Genomic DNA, 21,449 nt, shown 5'->3' with positions numbered 1-21,449 from the left:
GCTATAGTACTTTGCCCTTATCTGTGTTTTTCTGTACGCTTTATCTTTCTGGTGAGAGGCCGTACCCAAATTCCACAGCATGTGCATCAGACTTTACTGAAAAGTGCAGAAATCTCCCCCCCCCCTTCTTCTAAGCAAAGCTTCTCTACTAATAAAATTACAGTTCTTTGTTTAACTAACAGCATCTTACTGATCTTTTATAAATTACCTCTAATATACTTTATATGATTAAATATATGGCTTAAAACATTATAAACTATATGTTCATATCAATGCTACGGTCTTCCGGTGGCCTGGCCACTTCCAGAGTGGCCCCCATTTACTCTCCAGACATCAGCACCAGTTTTCACTACTGAGGTAAAATTTACGATTTACAGACGTTCCCTTATATTTTCCAGGGTTGAAGAACTGGTAATTTGTAGACTTGCCTGAAGATCACTGAACCTGAGGTGGTTCTAATGCCAGCTTCGGAGATGGTTGTTTTCATTGCTCTTTGGTGGCTTCTGCGCCAGCCAGTTATAACGGGTGTAGGATGGGATATAAACCTTTTGGAAGAGGGGGGACTTCACACAGCTCCCATTCCCAAAATGAGTTTGAAGAAGAGTCGGATTTATATCCCCCCCTTTCACTCCTGTAAGGAGACTCAAAGGGGCTGACAATCTCCTTTCCCTATCCCCCCCTCCCACAACAAACACCCTGTGAGGTGGGTGGGGCTGAGAGAGCTCCGAAGAACTGTGACTAGCCCAAGGTCACCCAGCTGGCGTGTGTGGGAGTGCACAAGTCAGTGTGGTTCATCAGATAAGCCTGCTACAGCTCGAGTGGGGAATCAAACCCGGTTCTCCAGATTAGATGCACCTGCTCTTAACCACTACACCACTGCTGCTCCATTTTACCGTTTGGCCCATTTTACTCCCCTCGACCTGGGATTTTTGAAAATCGCTAAACCAGCAATCCTTCCGCACAATCCCAGGTTGGAGGTGCTCCCGCGCAAAGACAAGGTGGCTAGAGGTTTTTTTGGGATCATGCTGGTATCCAGGCGACAGAGATCAGGTCCCCTGGAGAAAATGACCGCTTTGGAAGGTGAGCCCTGTGGCATCCAAGCCCCTCCCTTCCCCCAAACCCTGCCTTCCTCACAATCCGCCCCTAAAATCTCCAGGTATTTCTCAACCAGGAGCAGGCGGGCCTATGGATCCAAGTAGAATGGCGGTGATTTGGAGCACCTTTAACATCACCTCAACCAAGCCGTCAAGAAGAACATAAGAACAAGCCAGCTGGATCAGACCAGAGTCCATCTAGTCCAGCACTCTGCTACTCGCAGTGGCCCACCAGGTGCCTTTGGGAGCTCACATGTAGGATGTGAATGCAATGGCCTTCTGCGGCTGTTGCTCCCGATCACCTGGTCTGCTAAGGCATTTGCAATCTGAGATCAAGGAGGATCAAGATTGGTAGCCACAAATCGACTTCTCCTCCATAAATCTGTCCAAGCCCCTTTTAAAGCTATCCAGGTGAGTGGCCATCACCCCCTCCTGTGGCAGCATATTCCAAACACCAATCACACGTTGCGTGAAGAAGTGTTTCCTTTTATTAGTCCTAATTCTTCCCCCCAGCATTTTCAATGAATGCCCCCTGGTTCTAGTATTGTGAGAAAGAGAGAAAAATTTCTCCCTGTCAACATTTTCTACCCCATGCATAATTTTATAGACTTCAATCATATCCCCCCTCAGACGTCTCCTCTCCAAACTAAAGAGTCCCAAGATGTAGCACAATTTTCCATCTTAACACAAGCGGGAACGCTTTACCCAACATGTAGGACCCAACATGACTTTATTTGGACCCGTGACTTTATTGAGGCCCGTGAGGAGCAGCTGCACGGTCTAGTTAGCCAAGGACCACCACCTGCCTATGGCGTCGAGGATGGTGCCCGGAGAGAACCTTTGTGGATTCATGAACGACAGTGACAGGTCAGCCGCGTAAAGCAGGAAGGAAATCACAATCGAGAGGAGGAAGAAGAACAGCCGGGAGCCAAGAGGGGCACAGATGAGAGCGGCCTGCCAGACCGTGTTGGCCAAGTGGCCGAAAATCAAGCGGTCAGCTGCCGCCCAGGTGGGGAATCTGTCCTGGAGCAAAAAGTAGAGAACTCCAAGAAGAATCAGGAAAGGGGATGGAAACATCTTTGACATCTTCCTCGGGGCTTTTCCCGTCTCCGGGAGATGTGCTGCTCCGTTGTCTGTAAAACTGGGGACTCTCCCTGAGAGAGAAGAGATCATCATCATCATCATCATCATCATCATCATCATCATCATCATCATCATCATCATCATCATCATCATCTGCCTTTCTTAGAATCCCAGAATGCTAGAGCTGGAAGAAACCCCAAGGGTCATGCAGTCCAACCCCCTGCAATGCAGGAACACACAATCAAAGCACTCCTGACAGATGGCCCTCCAGCCTCTCTTTAAAAACCTCCAAAGGAGACTCCGCCCCCTTGTGTTCAGTTCTGGTCGCCACATCTCAAAAAGGATATCGAAGAGATAGAAAAAGTGCAGAGAAGGGCAATGAGGATGATTGAGGGACTGGAGCACCTTCCCTATGAGGAGAGGCTGCAACGTTTAGGACTCTTTAGTTTGGAGAGGAGACGTCTGAGGGGGGATATGATTGAAGTCTATAAAATTATGCATGGGGTAGAAAATGTTGACAGAGAGAAATTTTTCTCTCTTTCTCACAATACTAGAACCAGGGGGCATCCATTGAAAATGCTGGGGGGAAGAATTAGGACTAATCAAAGGAAACACTTCTTCATACAACGTGTGATTGGTGTTTGGAATATGCTGCCACAGGAGGTGGTGATGGCCACTAACCTGGATAGCTTTAAAAAGGGCTTGGACAGATTTATGGAGGAGAAGTCAATCTATGGCTACCAATCTTGATCCTCCTTGATTTCAGATTGCAAATGCCTTAGCAGACCAGGTGCTCAGGAGCAGCAGCAGCAGAAGGCCCTTGCTTTCACATCCTGCATGTGAGCTCCCAAAGGCACCTGGTGGGCCACTGCAAGTAGCAGAATGCTGGACTAGATAGACTCTGGTCTGATCCAGCAGGCTAGTTCTTATGTTCTTATGTTCTTATGTTCAAGGTGGTGCATCCCACTGTCAAACAGTCCTGACTGTCAGGAAGTTCTTCCTGATGTTTAGGTGGAATCTCTTTTCCCTCCCCTTTAAGCCATGACTCCTGGTTCTAGACCTGTGGTGGCGAATCTTGGGGACTCCAGATGTTATGGACTACAATTCCCATCAGCCCCTGCCAGCATGGCCAATTGGGAATTGTAGTCCATAACATCTGGAGTGCCCAAGGTTCACCACCACTGTTCTAGTCTCTGCAGCAGCAGAAAACAAGCTTGCTTCCTCCCCAACATGACATCTCTTCAAATATCTAAACATGGCTATTATTTATTTATTTATTTATTTATTTATTAAACTTCTATACCGCCCCATCCTCTAGGGGCTCTGGGCGGTACCTCTTAACCTTCTCTTCACCAAACTAAACATACCCAATTCCCTAAATCTCTCCTGGTAGGGAATGGACTCCAGACCTTTTACCATTTTGGTTGCCCTCCTCTGGACCCTTTCCAGCTTGTCAGTATCCTTCCTGAATTGTGGTGCCCAGAATTGCACACAGTATTGCAGGTGAGGTCTAACCGATGCAGAATCGAGAGATACAGTAACATCCCTCCATCTAGACACTACACTTCTATTGATACAGCCCAGAATTGCATTGGATTTTCTTAAAGTAATTCCTAGGCAGGAATGTATGGGGTAAGACAATTCTTCAGATATCCTCATGCAAGCCATGGAAGGCTTTAAAAGTCAAAACCAACGCCCTGAACTGGGCTTGGGAGTGAATCAATAGCCAATGGAATCACTGTATAATCGAAGCCACATGCTCCAGGTAGCCAGCTCACCCAGCCATCCAGCTGCAACTTCTCAACATACTTCAAAGGTAGCCCAAAGGAGACTGGTTTGCAATATCCCAGATGTAGCCAAGGTAAGGCTCATTTTGGCTAGATCCGACCAACAGGGCTTCAGCTCTCAAAACCTTCTACCCTTAAATTAGTGTTGGCAACTCCAGCTTGTGTCATTCATGGAGATTTGAGGGTGCGGAGTCAGGAAGGGGCGGAGTTTGGGGGAAGGACCTCAGCAGAGTATAACGCCACAGTCCTCCCTCCAAAGCAGCCGGGGAAAGGAATCTCTGTTGTTGGGAGATGAGTTGCAATTCCAGGGGATTCCTTGGTACCACCTGTAGGTTGACTAATCTAGCACAGGACCTTGTTGGTCTTCAAGATCCTACTGGGCTTGAATCTAGCAGTATTGTGCAGCAAAACGGCATGATTGGCTATCTCTATTCCATTGTGAACAGCCTGGGAGGGAGAGGATTATTTTGTGAAATGGTTCCTACTTTCTCCAAGGGATAATGCGGGGTGCGCCTTCAACCTCTCAGGACGGTCCATGGCATCTCAGATGTTCTTGTCCTTCAGCGGTCACCCAATCCCCCATTACGCTGGTCCACCGGCTTTGCAGCAACAGAATCCCACGCAGCCATTCCACAGGGAAAGCCCAGCCCAGATCTAACCCATCGGGCAGACAGGGCACCCCGAGTCCCACAGGTGCAGCATCTCTGCTCGGTTGAGCGACCCTTTTCTGGTGGGGCCTTCTGGATCTATATTGGTCAGCTGGAGAGCTGCCATTGTGAAGCAAGGAGCAAAGACCCCTCCCACTTCTGATGTCATTCACGTGAAGAACCGGAAGCTGCTGGGCCACTGCAAGAGTCTGGGTAAGGACTTTATGGGCAAGGACTCAGCGCAAGTGTTTACACCTTTGGAGGAGGAGGAGTTTGGATTTATATCTCCCCCCCCCCTTTCTGTCCTGTAAGGAGACTCATAGGGGTTTACAATCTCCTTTCCCTTCCCCACCCTCCAGAACACACGTGTCAAACTCGCGACCCTCCAGATGTTGTGGACTACAGTACCCATCATCCCTTGCCAGCATGATGCTGGCAGGGGCTGATGGGAACTGTAGTACATGACATCTGGAGGGCCGCGAGTTTGACACCTATGCTCCAGAACAAACACCCTGTGAGGTGGGTGGGGCTGAGAGAGCTCCGAAGAACTGTGACTAGCTCAAGGCCACCCAGATGGCATTTGTTGGAGTGCACAAGCTAATCTGGTCCACCAGAGCGGGTGTAACCCCTATGTTCAGAACGGGATGACCCAGAAAGGGGCGGAGACTGAAAGCAGCAGAAGGCTGCAGAATTCATGAAGTTGGAGGAAGCGAGGCTACCGGGCTGGGACCTTGATAGATCGTTATAACCCCTTAACTCCTTGTTTAAGGTAACTGCAATGTTGGCCGATTCCCCACAGTCAATTCCATTCCCAAGCCTTTATTGGCATTATAAATTACAGAGTTACACAGTCAATTAATCACGTGACACTCACATGAAATATCAAAGATTCAGGAAGAACTCACCACTGCCTGATCAATGGACAAGGATTCACCCCGGTTCTGGCGCTCGTTCTCCCCCTTATCCCGCGTCTTTGGGCGATTTCCCACTGGCGATTAACCCTGGAAGAGTCACCTGAAATATCCAGGTTTCCTTGCGATCTCCCCACTGCCGAACCGCAGAACACAGATCACTCCCGTTTCTGGCACTCCCCCCCCCCCCGCCCATCATGGGATTTTCTTGGACCTGCTTGTATATACACCTTTTTGAAAAAAACACTCCAATGGGAGCTAATGGGAGACTGGGGCTACACATTTGAGGGCCCATAACTTTGGCCCTCATAAATCAAACTGCACCAAACCTGAGTGGTATCATCAGCAGAGTCTCCTACTGATACCACCCAGGTTTTGTGAAGTTTGGTCTAGGGGGTCCAAAGCTATGGACTCCCAAAGGGGGCACCCCCACCCCCATTGTTTCCAATGGGAGCTAATAGGAGAGGGGGGCTACACATTTGAGGGTCCATAACCTTGGTCCCCATGAACCAAACTTCACCAAACCTGGGTGATATCATCAGGAGGGTCTCCTAAAGATATTCTGAAATTTTGATGCTGCTAGCTTATCAATTGCACCCCTGACAGCAGGCACCCACCACCACCCCCCCCCCCAAGGGCAGGCATAGTCGTCTTCACTAGAAACATGCTGCAGTGAAGATGTTTGAACCTGGATGAAACTTTTGAAACTTGGTTGTATCTAGATTAAATTGTCAGTGGGAATTCGGCCTTTGCCGAACCTGCTTGAAAGTACTACTTTTTTAAAAAAAAAACACGTCTTCGATCCAGTTTCGAGGGGAGGATCGGGGGTCTAATCTTGGTTCAAATTTCCTGCCGTGGAGCGTGACGCAAATGCCTTGCAACCAATCAGTGTGCAGCGGGCTCTCGCAGCACGGTTCTCACGAGAGCATGATAACCAACCAGAAACTGGGCGGGGGAGACGTGCTGACGCTCTGACGTCATAATGTGAGCACGTTTTTGCAGGGGAGGAAAGGTCCCACCCCAACACGGCACAACAGCCAATCAGGAGAGACCCACCAAACCGATCGTGTGGTAGTGGGGATTGTTACATTTCTTGAATCCGAGATAGGCCTAGATGTCTTCACTGGAAACATGCTGCGGTGGGGAGGTTGACGCCTCGATGATGTTGGGAGATCCACACCTGGTGCGTGTGTATCCCTTGAAAAGTAGCAGAGTGGCACAGAGGCTAAACACAGGGAAGCTTACCTGAGCACGAACACGTGGTTGAGCTTGCTAGAGAGAACTTCAGACACAAAAGAAAGTCAGAGTCATTTGTAGTTTCTAATCTAGTAAAAAGTGTATTTATTAGTGAACTCCATTTCTATGGATAGAAAGGTGGAGGAGATAGGTTCACTATCTATTTCTTAATCTAAGCTGGATGGAGGCTGGATGCTGCGAATGGAGACATTACTATCCTCTCCCTAGGCATGGTGAAGGTAAGAGTAATGGAGAGGGTCCGAGAAGAAGGCGGAAGCAAGGGAGGAAGTCCCTAAGAGTATCAGTCTACATCAAAGGGATAGACTCAGCATGATAGAGTAAAGGTGACAAATTCCTAAGTCCCTATCTAGCCACTAGCTCGCTAGTAAAAACCCACTCTGCAGGATGAGGCAGGAAACAGCGTAAAGTCCCTTTCTTCCAACAGATGAAAAGGTGCAGTTTATTTTCAAACTTGGTTTCATCGAGATTGAATTTCCTAGTGGGGATTCAGCTGTTGTTGGAAACTAGTGGGAAGGGGGATGTTTATTTTTGCTACATTGTCAATGTTAGAATTTATTGTTTCAGGGCTTCGTCTGTGTAATTGGTGCGAGTTCTTTGGGGGACCTTCACCATCTTGAATCCAGTTCACCCAGCCTCTCTGGAGCCTTCACGAGCCACCCACTTGCAGGAAGAAACGGACTTGGCATTATCAGACTGTAATTAGAAGGACTTGAAATGAAACTTAAACAGGACCTTGAATTGTTATGTTAAATGTTAAGAAGAAGAAGAAGAAGAAGAAGAAGAAGAAGAAGAAGAAGAAGAAGAAGAAGAAGAAGAAGAAGAAGAAGAAGAAGAAGAAGAAGAAGAAGAAGAAGAAGAAGAAGAAGAAGAAGAAGAGGAGGAGGAGGAGGAGCAGGAGGAGCAGGAGGAGTAGTTTGGATTTATATCCCCCCTTTCTCTCCTGCAGGAGACTCAAAGGGGCTGACAATCTCCTTGCCCTTCCCCCCTCACAACAAACACCCTGTGAGGTGGGTGGGGCTGAGAGAGCTCCAAGAAGCTGTGACTAGCCCAAGGTCACCCAGCTGGCGTGTGTGGGAGTGTACAGGCTAATCTGAATTCCCCAGATAAGCCTCTCCATCGCAAGCTCAGGGCGCAAGAGCTTAGGAATCAAACCCGGTTCCTCCAGATTAGATACACGAGCTCTTAACCTCCTATGCCACTGCTGCTCCTATTAAGGCTTAATAAGTGTTCTATGTTAAGGAAAAGTAAACCATTTTGTTTAAAATGTAGTTGTGGCAAACTCCTTCCCAAGTTCTGCCCCACAGAACCCATAAGCAGCCCAGCCCAACCCAGCCCTCCCTCCTGCTACCTCCCCACATGCGTTCACTATAAGCGATGAGCGCTCCCACGGTGGCACGGAATTAATAATGCACCTGGATCATATTGAAGTCCTCAGCCCTGGATTTCAACAGCATCTTTATTAAACTCTTCAATCACTCCGAACGCCTTGGCCTTCTCTGACAGGGGGGGTTGGATGGTGCAGTAATTGCTTTGCCGAGCAGAGAGAGAGAGACACATCCAGAGCTTCCGGGGGCTGCCGACGATGCTGTTAGTGCCCACAGGGGAATGCGCAAACTGCGAATTTCCAGCAGGGCAGAGGGGCTTTCTTGCTTTGGTCGGATTCCAGCTCACGAGGTTTTCCCATCTTCCCCATCAGTAATAAGATACATGCAGGAAAATACGGGTGGCCACCTCTGGGAAATTCCTGGGAATTTGGCATAGAAGCCAGTAGAGGGGGTACATTTTGGAATCATAGAATCATAGGGCGTTTCCCCACTTACCTCGACCAAAGGTTGCTGCGCGCAACTCCCAGGGCACGCCATTTCTGGCTCCCGGGCTTCCCCACGACCCCGCGCTCTGCGCAGGGTCATCAAAAGGCGCCGTTTCGAGGAGCGCCAGGAATGACGTGCGCTGAGGGTGCACGACAGCGGCAGCGTCGGGGCAGCTGCGTTGTCGCCGCCCCTGTAGTGGGGAGTGCCGGGGGAACCCCGCGCTACTTGGGGAGAGTAGCGCGCAGCAGCAGGTAAGTGGGGAAACGACCATAGAGTCGGAAGAGACCCCAAGGGCCATCAAGTCTAACCCCCTGCAATGCAGGAACACAATCAAAGCACTGCTGACAGATGGCCATCCAGCCTCTCTTGAAAAACCTCCAAAGAAGGAGACTCCACCACATTCCAAGGTTGTGCATTCCACTGTCGAACAGCCCTGACGGTCAGGAGGTTCATCCTGATGTTGAGGTGGAATCTCTTTTCCTTCCCCTTGAACGCATGACTCCTGGTCCCAGTCTCTGGAGCAGCAGGAAACAAGCTTGCTCCCTCCCCAACACGACATCCCTTCGGATATCTAAACATGTCCATCTTAATTTATAGTTGAGTGAAGTTGTAAAAGCAATTTTATTTTGAATTTTTATTATATGGTATGGTACTTTATATGCAGTGGTGGGATCCAAAAATTTTAGTAACAGGTTCTCATGGTGGTGGGATTCAAACTGTGGCGTAGCGCCAATGGGGCTGGGCGGGGCATGACGGGGGCGTGGCTGGGCATTCCGGGGGCAGGGCTTTCCTGGGCGGGGCTGTGGCAAGGACGCCGCACCGGGCTACCATGATCCTTGGAGTGGGAAATCAGATACCTGCACTTGCAGGCGCAGGCTGCCACCTTAGCGACGCCGGTGCACCCTCCTGCTAGACTGCTTCAGAAGTTCCCTGCGTGCCTGCTACTGCTGAGAGGGAGAGGCTTAACTAGGGCAAAAATCACGTGGCAAAATCACCAATTAGTAACCCCCTCTTGGCACACACAAATAATTAGTAACCTACTCTTGGGAACCTGTGAGAACCTGCTGGATCCCACCTCTGTTTATATGCCATGAAAGGTGACTTGACTTGACTTGACCCCCTACTCTAAAGCATTCATTTTCTCTAGGGAAATTGATATGTGTAGTGTGGAGGTTAACTATAATTCCAGAAGATTACCATGCCCCATCTTGCAAACTTAGCAAGCTTTATTGTTGTCGTTGTCATCATTGTCGTCGTTGTCGTCGTCATCGTGGACACCCTCTTGTCGTGGGGAAGGGACTTGCATGCTTCAATGACATTGAGAGCTATGCGGGAGGTCTGCTACCACAAGGGACGCCCAAGCCAGAAACCAGATCATCATTAAAGGCCCCTTCCACACATGCAGAATAATCCACTTTTAATCCACTTTCAATCCACTTTTAATGCACTTTTAAGCTGGATTTTACTGTGCAGAATAGCAAAACCCACTTGCAAACAATTGTAAAAGTGGATTGAATGTGCATTATTCTGCATGTGCGGAAGGGGCCTCAGAGTGTCCGCCAACCCATGCAACATGGCGAAACAAATTAAAAATAATTCCATACTGCATCGGCCATCGCATGGGTTAACCTTGGGAGACGTTACATGTGCAGGGGTTCTACTGAACATCCTGCATTAAATACAAGTGGGCTACAAGTGGACCAACCATCATCATCATCATCATCATCATCATGTCTTCATTCAATGCTCATGTCATCATCATCATCAGTAAATCTATTTAGACTCCAGACCCCCAGTTCAGGTCCAGAACTCTCTGGCATGCCAAGATGGACTCCCCACAACCCTCGTTTCTGGTCTCTTCCTTTATTCACAGCGGTTTCTCACCCCACTCTGTGAGAACTGGTTTCACTGAGGAAGAAGAGCAAAGGAAGGATGAAGATGAGGTTGCAGAAGACGAGCCCAGCACGGAGCAGGAAGTACGCCGCTGCCAGGGAGAGTACCAGTTCCTCCATCCCCTGGGGGCAAGAGAGCTCCTCCTCCTCCGGAGCTCCTTCTCCGGCCCCTTGGCCCGGGGGGCCTTTTGTCCACACTTGCTCACTGGATGCAGCCAACAGGATGGTGTTTGCCCTAAGAGCAGATGGGGTGAGGGAACAAGAGTTTAGTCGGGGGGGGGGGGGTTGCATCTGTAGTAGCTAAGATTGCATTCACTTGTGTCCTGCTACACGATATATGCAACTACCTCACTGAAAGATATATGTAACCAGCCTGCTATATGTAATTAGAACACTGGGAACATGGAGACTAGTACCTGGACCAGACCAGAGTCCATTCAGTCCCAGCTCCTCTGCTACTCGCAGTGGCCCTTGGTAGCCTGATTACCCCAGGAGCTCTGGGCGGGAGGTGACTTAATGAAAACCTTCTGCTGCATGACATCCCCGAGCACCCTAGTCTGCTAAGGCATTTGCAATCTCAGATCAAAGGAGGATCAAGATTAGAGTAGCCCAACAAATCAACTTCTCCTCCATACTACGATCTGTCCCATTGCACCTTTTAAAGCCTATCCCAGGTGAGTAGCCATCCCCACCTCCCTGTGGCAGCATATTCCAAACGCATAATCACACGTTCACAGTGAAGAAGTGTTTCCACTTATTAGATCCTAATTCTTCCCCCCAGCATTTTCAATTAGATGCACCATTGATATATCTAGCTTCCTAGCTAGAAGATATATGTAACCAACAATACACTTGTTGTGTTGCTCTTCTGGCAACATCCTTTCCTTGATCTTTTGCTTTATGGCTTGTGTACGTCAGATATATAACTCGACTTTCCCCTGACACTTTTAATTCCCCATGGGAAACAGTGTTGACACTGTCCTGTAGCTTGGGAAGGATGCCAGGTAGAAGCACCATCACTGACTACTGCTGACCTTGGAGGTCTCTGCTCCAAACTAACTGTTTCTCACATTCCTTGGGGAAAAGGAAGGGGGATCAACAATGTAACAAAACGGATGGCAAAAGCCAGGTTCCTCAAGGACTGAAAATACACCCTTCAGCCTGGGTGCTTCAATGCCAATCAATGAACGCTGCTGATCAACAACACAGAGTCCGTTTATTGCTTCACGGTTTGAGACCAGCGGTGGGATTCAGCCGGTTCTGCCTGGTTCAGCAGAACCATTTTGTATTGTCAGAGGAAGCCTCCACAGCCCATGAGTCACTGAGATTGCTGTGCTTGGTTTCCAGGGCTGTCAGCTGAACGTTCTTGCAGCATTCTCTCCTGGCAGTTTCACCTGATACTGTGGCAGGCGTCACAAGTATGATCCTCTGAAGATGCCAGCCACAGATGCAGGCGAAACGTCAGGAGAGAATGCTGCTAGAACGCGGCCAGACAGCCCGGAAACCACACAGCACTCCAGAACCGTTTATTAATCCCACCTCCGCACCCTTGAACCATTTGTTAAGCCCGCCCATTGCCTCTCCCCCACCCACACAACAAAGGGGTGGCCCATGAAGAAGCTCCCAGCCCAGCCCTCCTTCCGTTCAGACCCTCCTGAACAAAGGCCGGGGGGGAGCTCAGGTGGCCACCATCCCTAGGCTGCCTGAGACCGCCACTGCCCTCCTCCAGCCTTGGGGTGAGGGACGCAGCTTGGCCAGAGTGGAGAGGGAGGGTGCCAGACCAGTTTGTGGCCCTTAAAGCTGACAGGCAGCGCAGTTGCTGTAGAACAGAGGTGCTGACGCTTAGGTCAGCATTGCAATAAAGAATCTTTTACTGTTTACTATACTCGCTGTGTTGGGTCCCGATTTTTTTCATCCTACCACTGTTCGAGACCTAACTATTTTCCAGGTTTGAAGTAGGGGCTTTTGCACACACACCAGAGTTCACCAGGGAGACCCACCAAAGGGGTGATGCATTTGGAGAAGGAAGGGAGATCAGTAGGGTTAACAGCCTCTTGGTGATCCTCCGACTAGACCAGGGGTCTGCAACCTGTGGCTCTCCAGATGTTCATGGACTACAATTCCCATCAGCCCCTGCCACCAGGGCCAATTGGCCATGGTGGCAGGGGCTGATGGGAATTGTAGTCCATGAACATCTGGAGAGCCGCAGGTTGCAGACCCCTGGACTAGACAGATCAGTTCCCCTGGATCAGGGGTCTGTGGAAAACTCAGATTTTGCACTGGGCAGGGGCTGATGGGAATTGTAGTCCATGAACATCTGAAGAGCCGCAGGTTGCAGACCCCTGCCCTGGATGAAACGGAAGTTTTGGAGATAGACTCGATGGTATTATACCCCAAAAACTTCCCAATGATCTGCAGCAATGTCCCAATCCAGAGTTGGCAACCTACTTAAACCACCTCTCCCCACCCAAACACTCTGGTCCTGATCCAAACTGAGACCAGTTGTATTTAGGGCTGCCAACTCTGGGTTAGGGGATTCCTAGAGATTTAGGGATGGAGACTAGAGAGAGAGTAGGATTGGGGGCAGGCTGGAATATCTGTGGGGTGTAATGCGATAGAGTCCACCCTCCAAATGAGCCATTTGCTCCTGGGGGGTCTGATCTCTCTGACATGAGATCACTTGCTATTCTGGGAGATCTTCATGCCCCACTAGAAGGCTGGCCACCCTTGGGAGGAACTATGAGGAAAGGGAACACGCCACTCAGCCTTGCAAGCCACAAAGACTGGGAACTCGCTTAGGAGGTTAAGAGCTCGAGTATCTAATCTGGAGGAACCGGGTTTGATTCCCAGCTCTGCCGCCTGAGCTGTGGAGGCTTATCTGGGGAATTCAGATTAGCCTGTACACTCCCACACATGCCAGCTGGGTGACCTTGGGCTAGTCACAGTTCTTTGGAGCTCTCTCAGCCCCACCTACCTCACAGGGTGTTTATTGTGAGGGGGGAAGGGCAAGGAGATTGTAAGCCCCTTTGAGACTCCTGCAGGAGAGAAAGGGGGGATATAAATCCAAACTCTTCTTCTTCTTCCTGAGACCAAGATGAACCCCAAGATTCTAAACAGAAAGTCATCTTCACCCGAATGATTGGTTGTTCTGCGCTTTCACATTTCAGACACCCAAAGGGTGACATTCTCTTTTTTAATTAAGATTTTACTTTAAATATGTACTTAAAGAGAAAGAAAACCTAAACAAAACAATCCAATAAAAAAAAGAAAAAATGCACAAAAAGTACATTAAAGAGTACACTAAAAAGGTTCCCCGTTCCATCTACACAAAAAATACTCTTAAAATGTGCTACTTGCTCTCTCATTACAACTATAACATTAATTCTTAATTATTCTTACTAATAAAGTTCACACTGTTCTCGACTTTCCTGCTCTTGTATGTCTCAATACCACAAATCCTCATTTAGATATTTTATTCTGTTGTACACAAAACGTCTATTGGAGTTTCCAGTTCTCAATAAATTTAGAAATTTATTTTTTTTTCTAATCAAAGAGGTAAGTTGGCCATCTCTGCCAATTCCAGTAACCTCACAAACCATTCTTCTATTGTACGTATAGATACACTTTTCAATTTTTGCACATATAATATTCCCACTGCCAATGTCATATATAAAAACAATGTTCCCTATATTTTTTTTTCAAACTGTAATACCCAAAAGAAAAGTTTCTGGTTTCATTTGTTTATTGGACATTAAGATATTCTGGACTGTCAAATGTATTTGCATTGAAATTTTTTTTTGGCTTTTCTACAAGGCCACCATAAATGACAGATATTCACATATATCCATCACACATTCAAAACGTTTTCATACATCTTTGCCAATTTGACCGCTGATATGCTACGATATAGAGGGGGGATCCAGCAGGTTCTCACCAGTTCCCGAGAGTGGGTTACTAATTATTTGTGTGTGCCGAGAGGGGGTTACTAATTGGGTTTGCTTTTCTGTTAGAAATTCCATCAGGTCCAAAAATCATAAAGTCCTGTGGTTTCCTGTGTGGCTGGTTAGCGAAGGTAGAAAACGGGATAATTCTCCCTGTTGGGCTATTTAAAAAACATGTTTTAGAAATATGGTAAAAGTTCCTTGTTTAAGGAAAGTATCTTTCTTTTGATTTCTAGAAACAAAATTAAGTATTTGAAAGCATTAAGTATTTGACAGGCAGTCAATTAGAGGAGAAGTAGTTGTTTCTGTTGGCAGTAGATGATAGGACTGGCTATACTGAGTTTAAATTATGGACAGAAAGATACCACCTGGAAATTAGGAACTTTTTTTTTCACAGTAGGAGTTTTTTTTTACAGTAACAGAGGTGTGATTAATGCCCATGGCAGCCCTGGGTGCAGCCCACACCCCTGACGTGCCCTGCCCAGCCCCATTGGCGCAACGCCACTGTTTGAATCCCACCACCATGGGAACCTGTTACTAAAATTTTCGGATCCCACCACTAGCTACAATACATCATTTTGTAAACATTCTCTTTAAGCCTAGAACTTAATTTTAAATTTAAGCACCTTATTCTCCTACTTTTCCATTTGTATATTGGTTCCAAAGGGTGACATTCTCTTATGCCTTTCCTCGAACCGGCGTGGTGTAGTGGTTAAGAGCAGGTGGGTTTTAATCTGGAGAACCGGGTTTGATTCTTCACTCCTCTTCCTGAGTGGCAGGGGCTTATCTGGCGAACCACTTACCTATTCTGTTCCTGACTTACCCGCAGATCACATTGGAGACCACAAAACTCACTGGAAGGACCAGGAAGATGCAAGAGAAGTAGACGGCCATGTGGAGAAGCAGGTGGAGAGCTGCCAGGAGGAACACAGCATTCAAGAGCCTCTCGAGGTGAGGAGGCCCATCGGCCTGGAGGAGGGCATCCCCCGCTCCCTGAGCATCGAGGGGTTTCACCAGTTGCCCCAGCAGCATCTTGGGGGTACCTGTGGGGAATCCAAAACTGAAACTGGGCTCTTACAACTTCTGAGCCGCTCCCCCCTGCCATGGCGGGCTCAGAGTGGCTAACATCAGCATCATATGCATCCATAAAAGGTACACTAACAAGAACATATCATCAAATCATAGAATCATATTTATTTATTTTATTTATTGTTACAGCTTCTATACCACCCCATCCCCGGAGGGCTCTGGGCGGTGTACAACAAAAAATATAAATAGACGAATTATAAAATCTTTAAAACAGCGATAACAATAGCAGTAAAAGTAATAATAGAGGCGTCCGATTAGCCCACATTTTTAAAATCCCCCCAAAAAGGGGGGGGGGAGGGTGATGAGTCACATTTGATAGGGGACAAGATGAAAGGCCAGTTGGGGGGGGGGGGCACCATTTTCAGTGGCTGTGGGTCTCTCCAAAGGCCCAGCGGAACAACTCCGTTTTACGGGCCCTGCGGGACTCGGTGGAGTCCATGAGACCAGAACATGGAGGAAGGGTGCTGCCACCAGGCGGGGGTGAGCCGTAGGAATGGCCTGGCCAGCGTGGAAACCAACCTTACGCATCATGGGGGGGCCAGGGACCACTAGAAGATTAGCCTTCACCGAGCGGAGAAGCAGTGCAGGAACCTATGGGGTGATAGGTCTCGAAGACCCGAGGGTCGAAGGCTGCGCATGACCTTAAAGGCCTCAAGATCTGCACCTTGAAGATACAAATCCCGAACTCCCTGGGAATAGCCAGCAACTAGGCAGTGGGCGCAATACAGGCTGAATATGATCGTAGATGGCGCTGCCTGTGAGTAAGCGCGCCAGCTGCATGCTAGATAGTTTAAGTCTCCGAATCATATGCAAGAATGGAAGACCCGCGTAGAGCGAGTCACAATAGTCTAATCTGGAGGTGACCGTTGCTGGATCACAGTGGCTAGGTCAGCAGGAGAGGAAAGGAGCCAGCCGCCAGGCCTGGCCGGAGAGTGAAAAAAGGCAGCCAGGGTTGTATACCGTTACCTGGGTCTCCATTGAGAGAGACAAATCCAGGTGGACCCCCCCCAGGCTCTTGCGCTTGGAGAGGAGTCGGCGCCAATGCTTGGCCCCCCTCCCACACCAGTGGCTGGAAAATCCTGTCCCTCCCCCTTGTGGCCAAGCCAGAGGGATCTCAAATCTTCGATAGGTTTAGGTTTTAACCTGCTCTGCCGCAGCCAACCAGCCCAACCGCCTCCAAACAGTGTTGGAGAGCCGCTTGGGGGTGGCTACTGCTCCCCCCTCCATCAAACAGAATGAGCTGGAGTGTCATGTGCAGCGTATTCGATGGCGGTAGGTCAGCCCAAAACTCCGTTTCTGCAGTCGAGGCAAGGGGTCAGCATGTAGATATTAAATAGCAGCGGGGATAGTAGAGCCCCCTGGGGTACACCGCAATCAAAGCGGGCACTTCCAGGGGAGGCCCTGGTCCCCGCAAGACTCACTTGCCGACTTCTCGACCTCTCGAAGGAACGAGGCAATCCACTTTGGAAAGGACAGTGCCCCGCACTCGAGGCTGAAGCCAGGCGGTGCAGGTCAAAAGGTCGTAGTCGACCACATCAAACGCCATGCGGTAAGATCCCCAACAATGCCAGCAGGCGCCGCATCCGCTCTCGGTGGCGAAAGCTGAATAATGGAGTGTATCTGTGACCAGCCGAGAACAGTCTCCGATCCCAGCCGCCTGTGCACGGAAGCCCGGACTGGAAGGGGTCGAAGGTCGATGCGTCATCCAGAAAACAGCTTTGAAGCTGCTCCAACACCCACTCCTCTCAATTTACCTTCCCCAGGAACCAAAGATTCGAAGCGGGAGGCAGTAATTGGCCAGATCCCTTGGATCTAACGGTGGTCTTGCCTTTTAAGAGTGGGCGGACGCCACTGCCTCCTTCAACCCATCCGGAAAGACTCCTTGCTCGAGGGAGCCATTGAAGTGATACTCAACAGATGGGGTGCGAAGCTCCACCCTACAAGTTTTACAAGCCAGGATGGGCACGGATCCAGAGGACAGGTAGATTTGGTCTAACAGCAGCTAAGGTCCTGTCAACAATGACGGCTTCAGAGAGCAAGTGTTAAAACTGGGCCAAACAAGGGCCCTGAAGACGGCAAGGGAGCCTCCAGTTCACTGCCAGCAGACAGCCAACGTGGGGGGAAGATCCTGGCGGAGCCGACGCAAGCCTTATCCGCAAAAAAGCTCATAAAGCCTCACAGCTAATACTCGAAGATTTGCTTGAATTTGAGGACCTCTCCGAGTATAGGGAGGTTAGAGACCTAATTATACGAAATGGGCCAATTGTGCTGGGCGGGAGCTAAGCGGATGTACGAGAGAGGAGGAGAGAGAAAGCCCTCTTACGCCTCCTTCCATCATTAGCCCACCTCAGTAGAGCTTTCATAAACGTCTCACACACCTGCTATAAGATGTTCGTGCCTCAGCCTCGTCAATGCAGATTTCCTCCACACTCGCTCTAGACGTCTAAGCGCCCGTTTCATATTGCGCAACTCCCCAGTGTACCAGGGAGCACGCCGAGAGCGGGGGCGTAGAGGACACCGGGGGGCAACAACCTCGATGGCATCGGAGAGCCGGGAATTCCAGTCCTCCACCTGCTCATCGAGTGTGCCGGCGGGTTCAGGGTCCCGCAGAGCATTCAGGAAACCAAGTGGATCCATAAGTCTCCGCGGGCGGGCATAAATCATAGAGTTGGAAGAGACCCCCAAGGGCCATCAAGTCCAACCCCCTGCAATGCAGGAACACACAGTCAAAGCACTCCTGACTCTCTCAAACGACCTCCAAAGAAGGAGGTTCCACCACACTCCAAGGTAGCTCATGCCACTGTCGAACGGCCCTTACTGTCGAGAAGTTCCTCCTGCTGTTTAGGTGGAATCTCTTTTCCTTCACCTGGAACCCGTTACTCCTGGTCCTCATCTCTGGAGCAGCAGAAAACAAGCTTGCTCCCTCGCCAACATGACATCTCTTCACATATCTAAACAGGACTATCATATCCCCCCCTTAAGCATAAGCATAAGCATTTTATTGTCATTGTGCACGCACAACGAAATTTACAGCAGCAGTCCTTAACCTTCCAGGTGAGGTCTAACCAGTGCAATATCAATAAAACCTCACAAGAAAACCTGGAACCTTAAATACGATACTAACCAGCATGGTGTAGTGGTTAAGAGCAGGTGGATTCTAGTTTGGAGAACACTCCTCCACCTGAGTGGCAGAGGTTTATCTGGTGTGCCAGATATGTTTCCACACTCCTACATCCCTGCTGGGTGACCTTACAGGAGAGACAGGTGAGGTATAAATCCAACCTCCTCCTCCTCCACCACCACCACCTCCTCCTCCTCCTCCTCCTCCTCTTCTTCACAGCAGCTGTTTTCTCAAGGGGACTTAACCCCCATCAACTGAAGATCAATTTTAATTCTTAAGAGAACTCCAGGTTTTACCTGGGGGTCGGTAGCCACAGCCCATGCCAAGACTCACCTCCGAGTACAGGTAGATTTCAACCATGGGGCTGCTGTTCACATGGTCCCTTCCGGCACTAAAGATGGCACCGCCTGCCTTTAATCTGCTTTCTCATGCATCCTTCCCGATGGGTGACATCTTGTTGATTTGCCCTCAGCAATCCCTTCCCTCTGATGTATCCGATGAGGTCACAATGAGAGTCCACCTTGTTGATCTTCTCAGCTGTCAGTCACAAACATCATCCTGGAACACACACACACACACACACACACACATGAACATACGGAGCTATTTTATATGTGCCTTCCCATCCCCATAACTCCACCCTCTCTAAGCTCCACCCCCAAATCTCCAGGAATTTACCAACCCAGAGTTGGCACTCTAGGACCATGTTCGATCTTCAGAGGCCAGGCCAACCCAGAGTGTGTGACAAGTGCCTTGCCATCGTCCAGAGCTGTGAGTACCACCCGTGCATCTTCCCCCAGTCTCCAGTTTCTTCCGTCTTAAACCAGTATGGTTGTCAATCCTCTCCTGTAATTACAATTCATCTCCAAAGTACTGGGACCAGTTCTTTCTGGAGAAAATGGCAGCTTTGGAGGGAGGAGTGTATACCATCATACCCTACTGAGCTCATACTAACCACTACACCAGTTCTCCAGATTGGAATCCACCTGCTCTAACCACTACACCATGAGAGCCAGCGTGGTGTAGTGGTTAAGAGCAGGTAGATTATATACCTGTGTGGCAGAGGCTTCTCTAGTGAACCAGATGTGTCTCCGCACTCCTACATTTCTGCTGGGTGACCTTGGGCTAGTCACAGTTCTCTCCGAACTCTCTGAGCCCCACCTGCCTCAGAAGGTGTCTGTTGTGGGGAAAGGAAGGGAAAGGAGGTGGGATATAAATCCAAACTCTTCTTCTCATAAGAACATAAGAACATAAGAACATAAGAACTGGCCTGCTGGATCAGACCAGAGTCCATCTAGTCCAGCATTCTGCTACTCGCAGTGGCCCCCCAGGTGCCTTTGGGAGCTCACCTGCAGGAGGTGAAAGCAATGGCCTTCTGCTGCTGCTGCTCCTGAGCACCTGGTCTGCTAAGGCATTTGCAATCTGAGATCAAGGAGGATCAAGATTGGTAGCCAGAGATCGACTTCTCCTCCATAAATCTGTCCAAGCCCCTTTTAAAGCTATCCAGGTTAGTGGCCATCACCACCTCCTGTGGCAGCATCTTCCAAACACCAATCACACGTTACGTGAAGAAGCGTTTCCTTTTATTAGTACTAATTCTTCTCCCCAGCATTTTCAATGGATGCCCCCTGGTTCTAGTATTGTGAGAAAAAGAGAAAAATTTCTCTCTGTCCACATTTTCTCTCTGTCAACATTTCCTCCTCCTCCTCCTCCTCCTCCTCCCTCCCTCCCCCCCTCCCCGGGCTGTGTCCCCAGATCTCCTGGAATTCCCCAGCCCAGATTTGGCAACTCTGAACCACAGCATCATGCCAAAGCGCTGCGTAGAGGCAGGAACGGGCGTCAAAGGAGTAGCCTTGTCCAAGCCAGTATGCTGGCGAAACGCATGACGCTGTTGCCATCTTGTGATGAAAAAAAATACGAGGAAAATGAATTGGGTTACGAAGATGTTTGTGAACACGTGAAGCTGCCTTCTGCTGAGTCAGACCATCAGTCAAAGTCGATAATGTCTACTCTGACTGGCAGCGGCTCCCCTGGATCTCTGGCTGAGGTCTTTCACCTCACCTGCTACCTGGTCCTTTTCAGCTGAAGGTGTTGTCCCCGGGCGCCACTCCCCCCCCCCTATACGCCTTTGGCCCTTTCCCCACTGACCTTAAGCCCCGCGCGGGGTCCAGCTGCACTCACTAAAGTAGCGCGGGGTCCAGCTGCACTCCCCACTTCAGGGGTGGCGAGAACGGAGCAGCCCCGACGCTGCCTCTCTTGCGCCCCCTCAACTCTCAGCGTGAATTCCTGGCTTTTCTCAATGGTGGCGCCGCTTTGATGACTTCAGCGGGGTGCGTGGGGAAGCCGGTAGCGCACCAGACTACAATTCTTGTAGCTGCTGTGAATTGCAGTACACTTGGCAACCCTCCGACAAGGCAGGAGTAGAGTGAGGGGAAAGGGCCTCTGTTTCATCCTGTGTGATGGGAAAGATGCCCATAATCCATCCGGGTCTCTGGCCTGTGTAAGCATTAACAGACTCTTCTCTGATACATCTTCGGCCTCAGCTGCCAGAGATCTGCTTATTTGGAACCTGTGGCTCACTTCCTTGAGGGATCTCTTGTGCAAAGTGATCTTTGTTTCACGTCTTTTCTGACATCTAGCCTGTGACTATGTTACCTATTCTAGCATCAAGCGTACCAACCAGACACCCAACGGAGTTAAGCTTGAACCCCAGAAACTACCCTTAACCTAAAGGTTTGTCTGGAAATACACATGAAAAATTAATCTACCGTAATCCGTTTCATTTTATTAGAATATCGACATAAAGAAATAAATAG

The sequence above is a fragment of the Sphaerodactylus townsendi genome, linkage group LG10 (assembly GCF_021028975.2).
Source record: "Sphaerodactylus townsendi isolate TG3544 linkage group LG10, MPM_Stown_v2.3, whole genome shotgun sequence".
In the NCBI taxonomy this organism is placed as follows: Eukaryota; Metazoa; Chordata; class Lepidosauria; order Squamata; family Sphaerodactylidae; genus Sphaerodactylus; species Sphaerodactylus townsendi.
Note: the sequence above shows the minus strand (reverse complement) of the source record.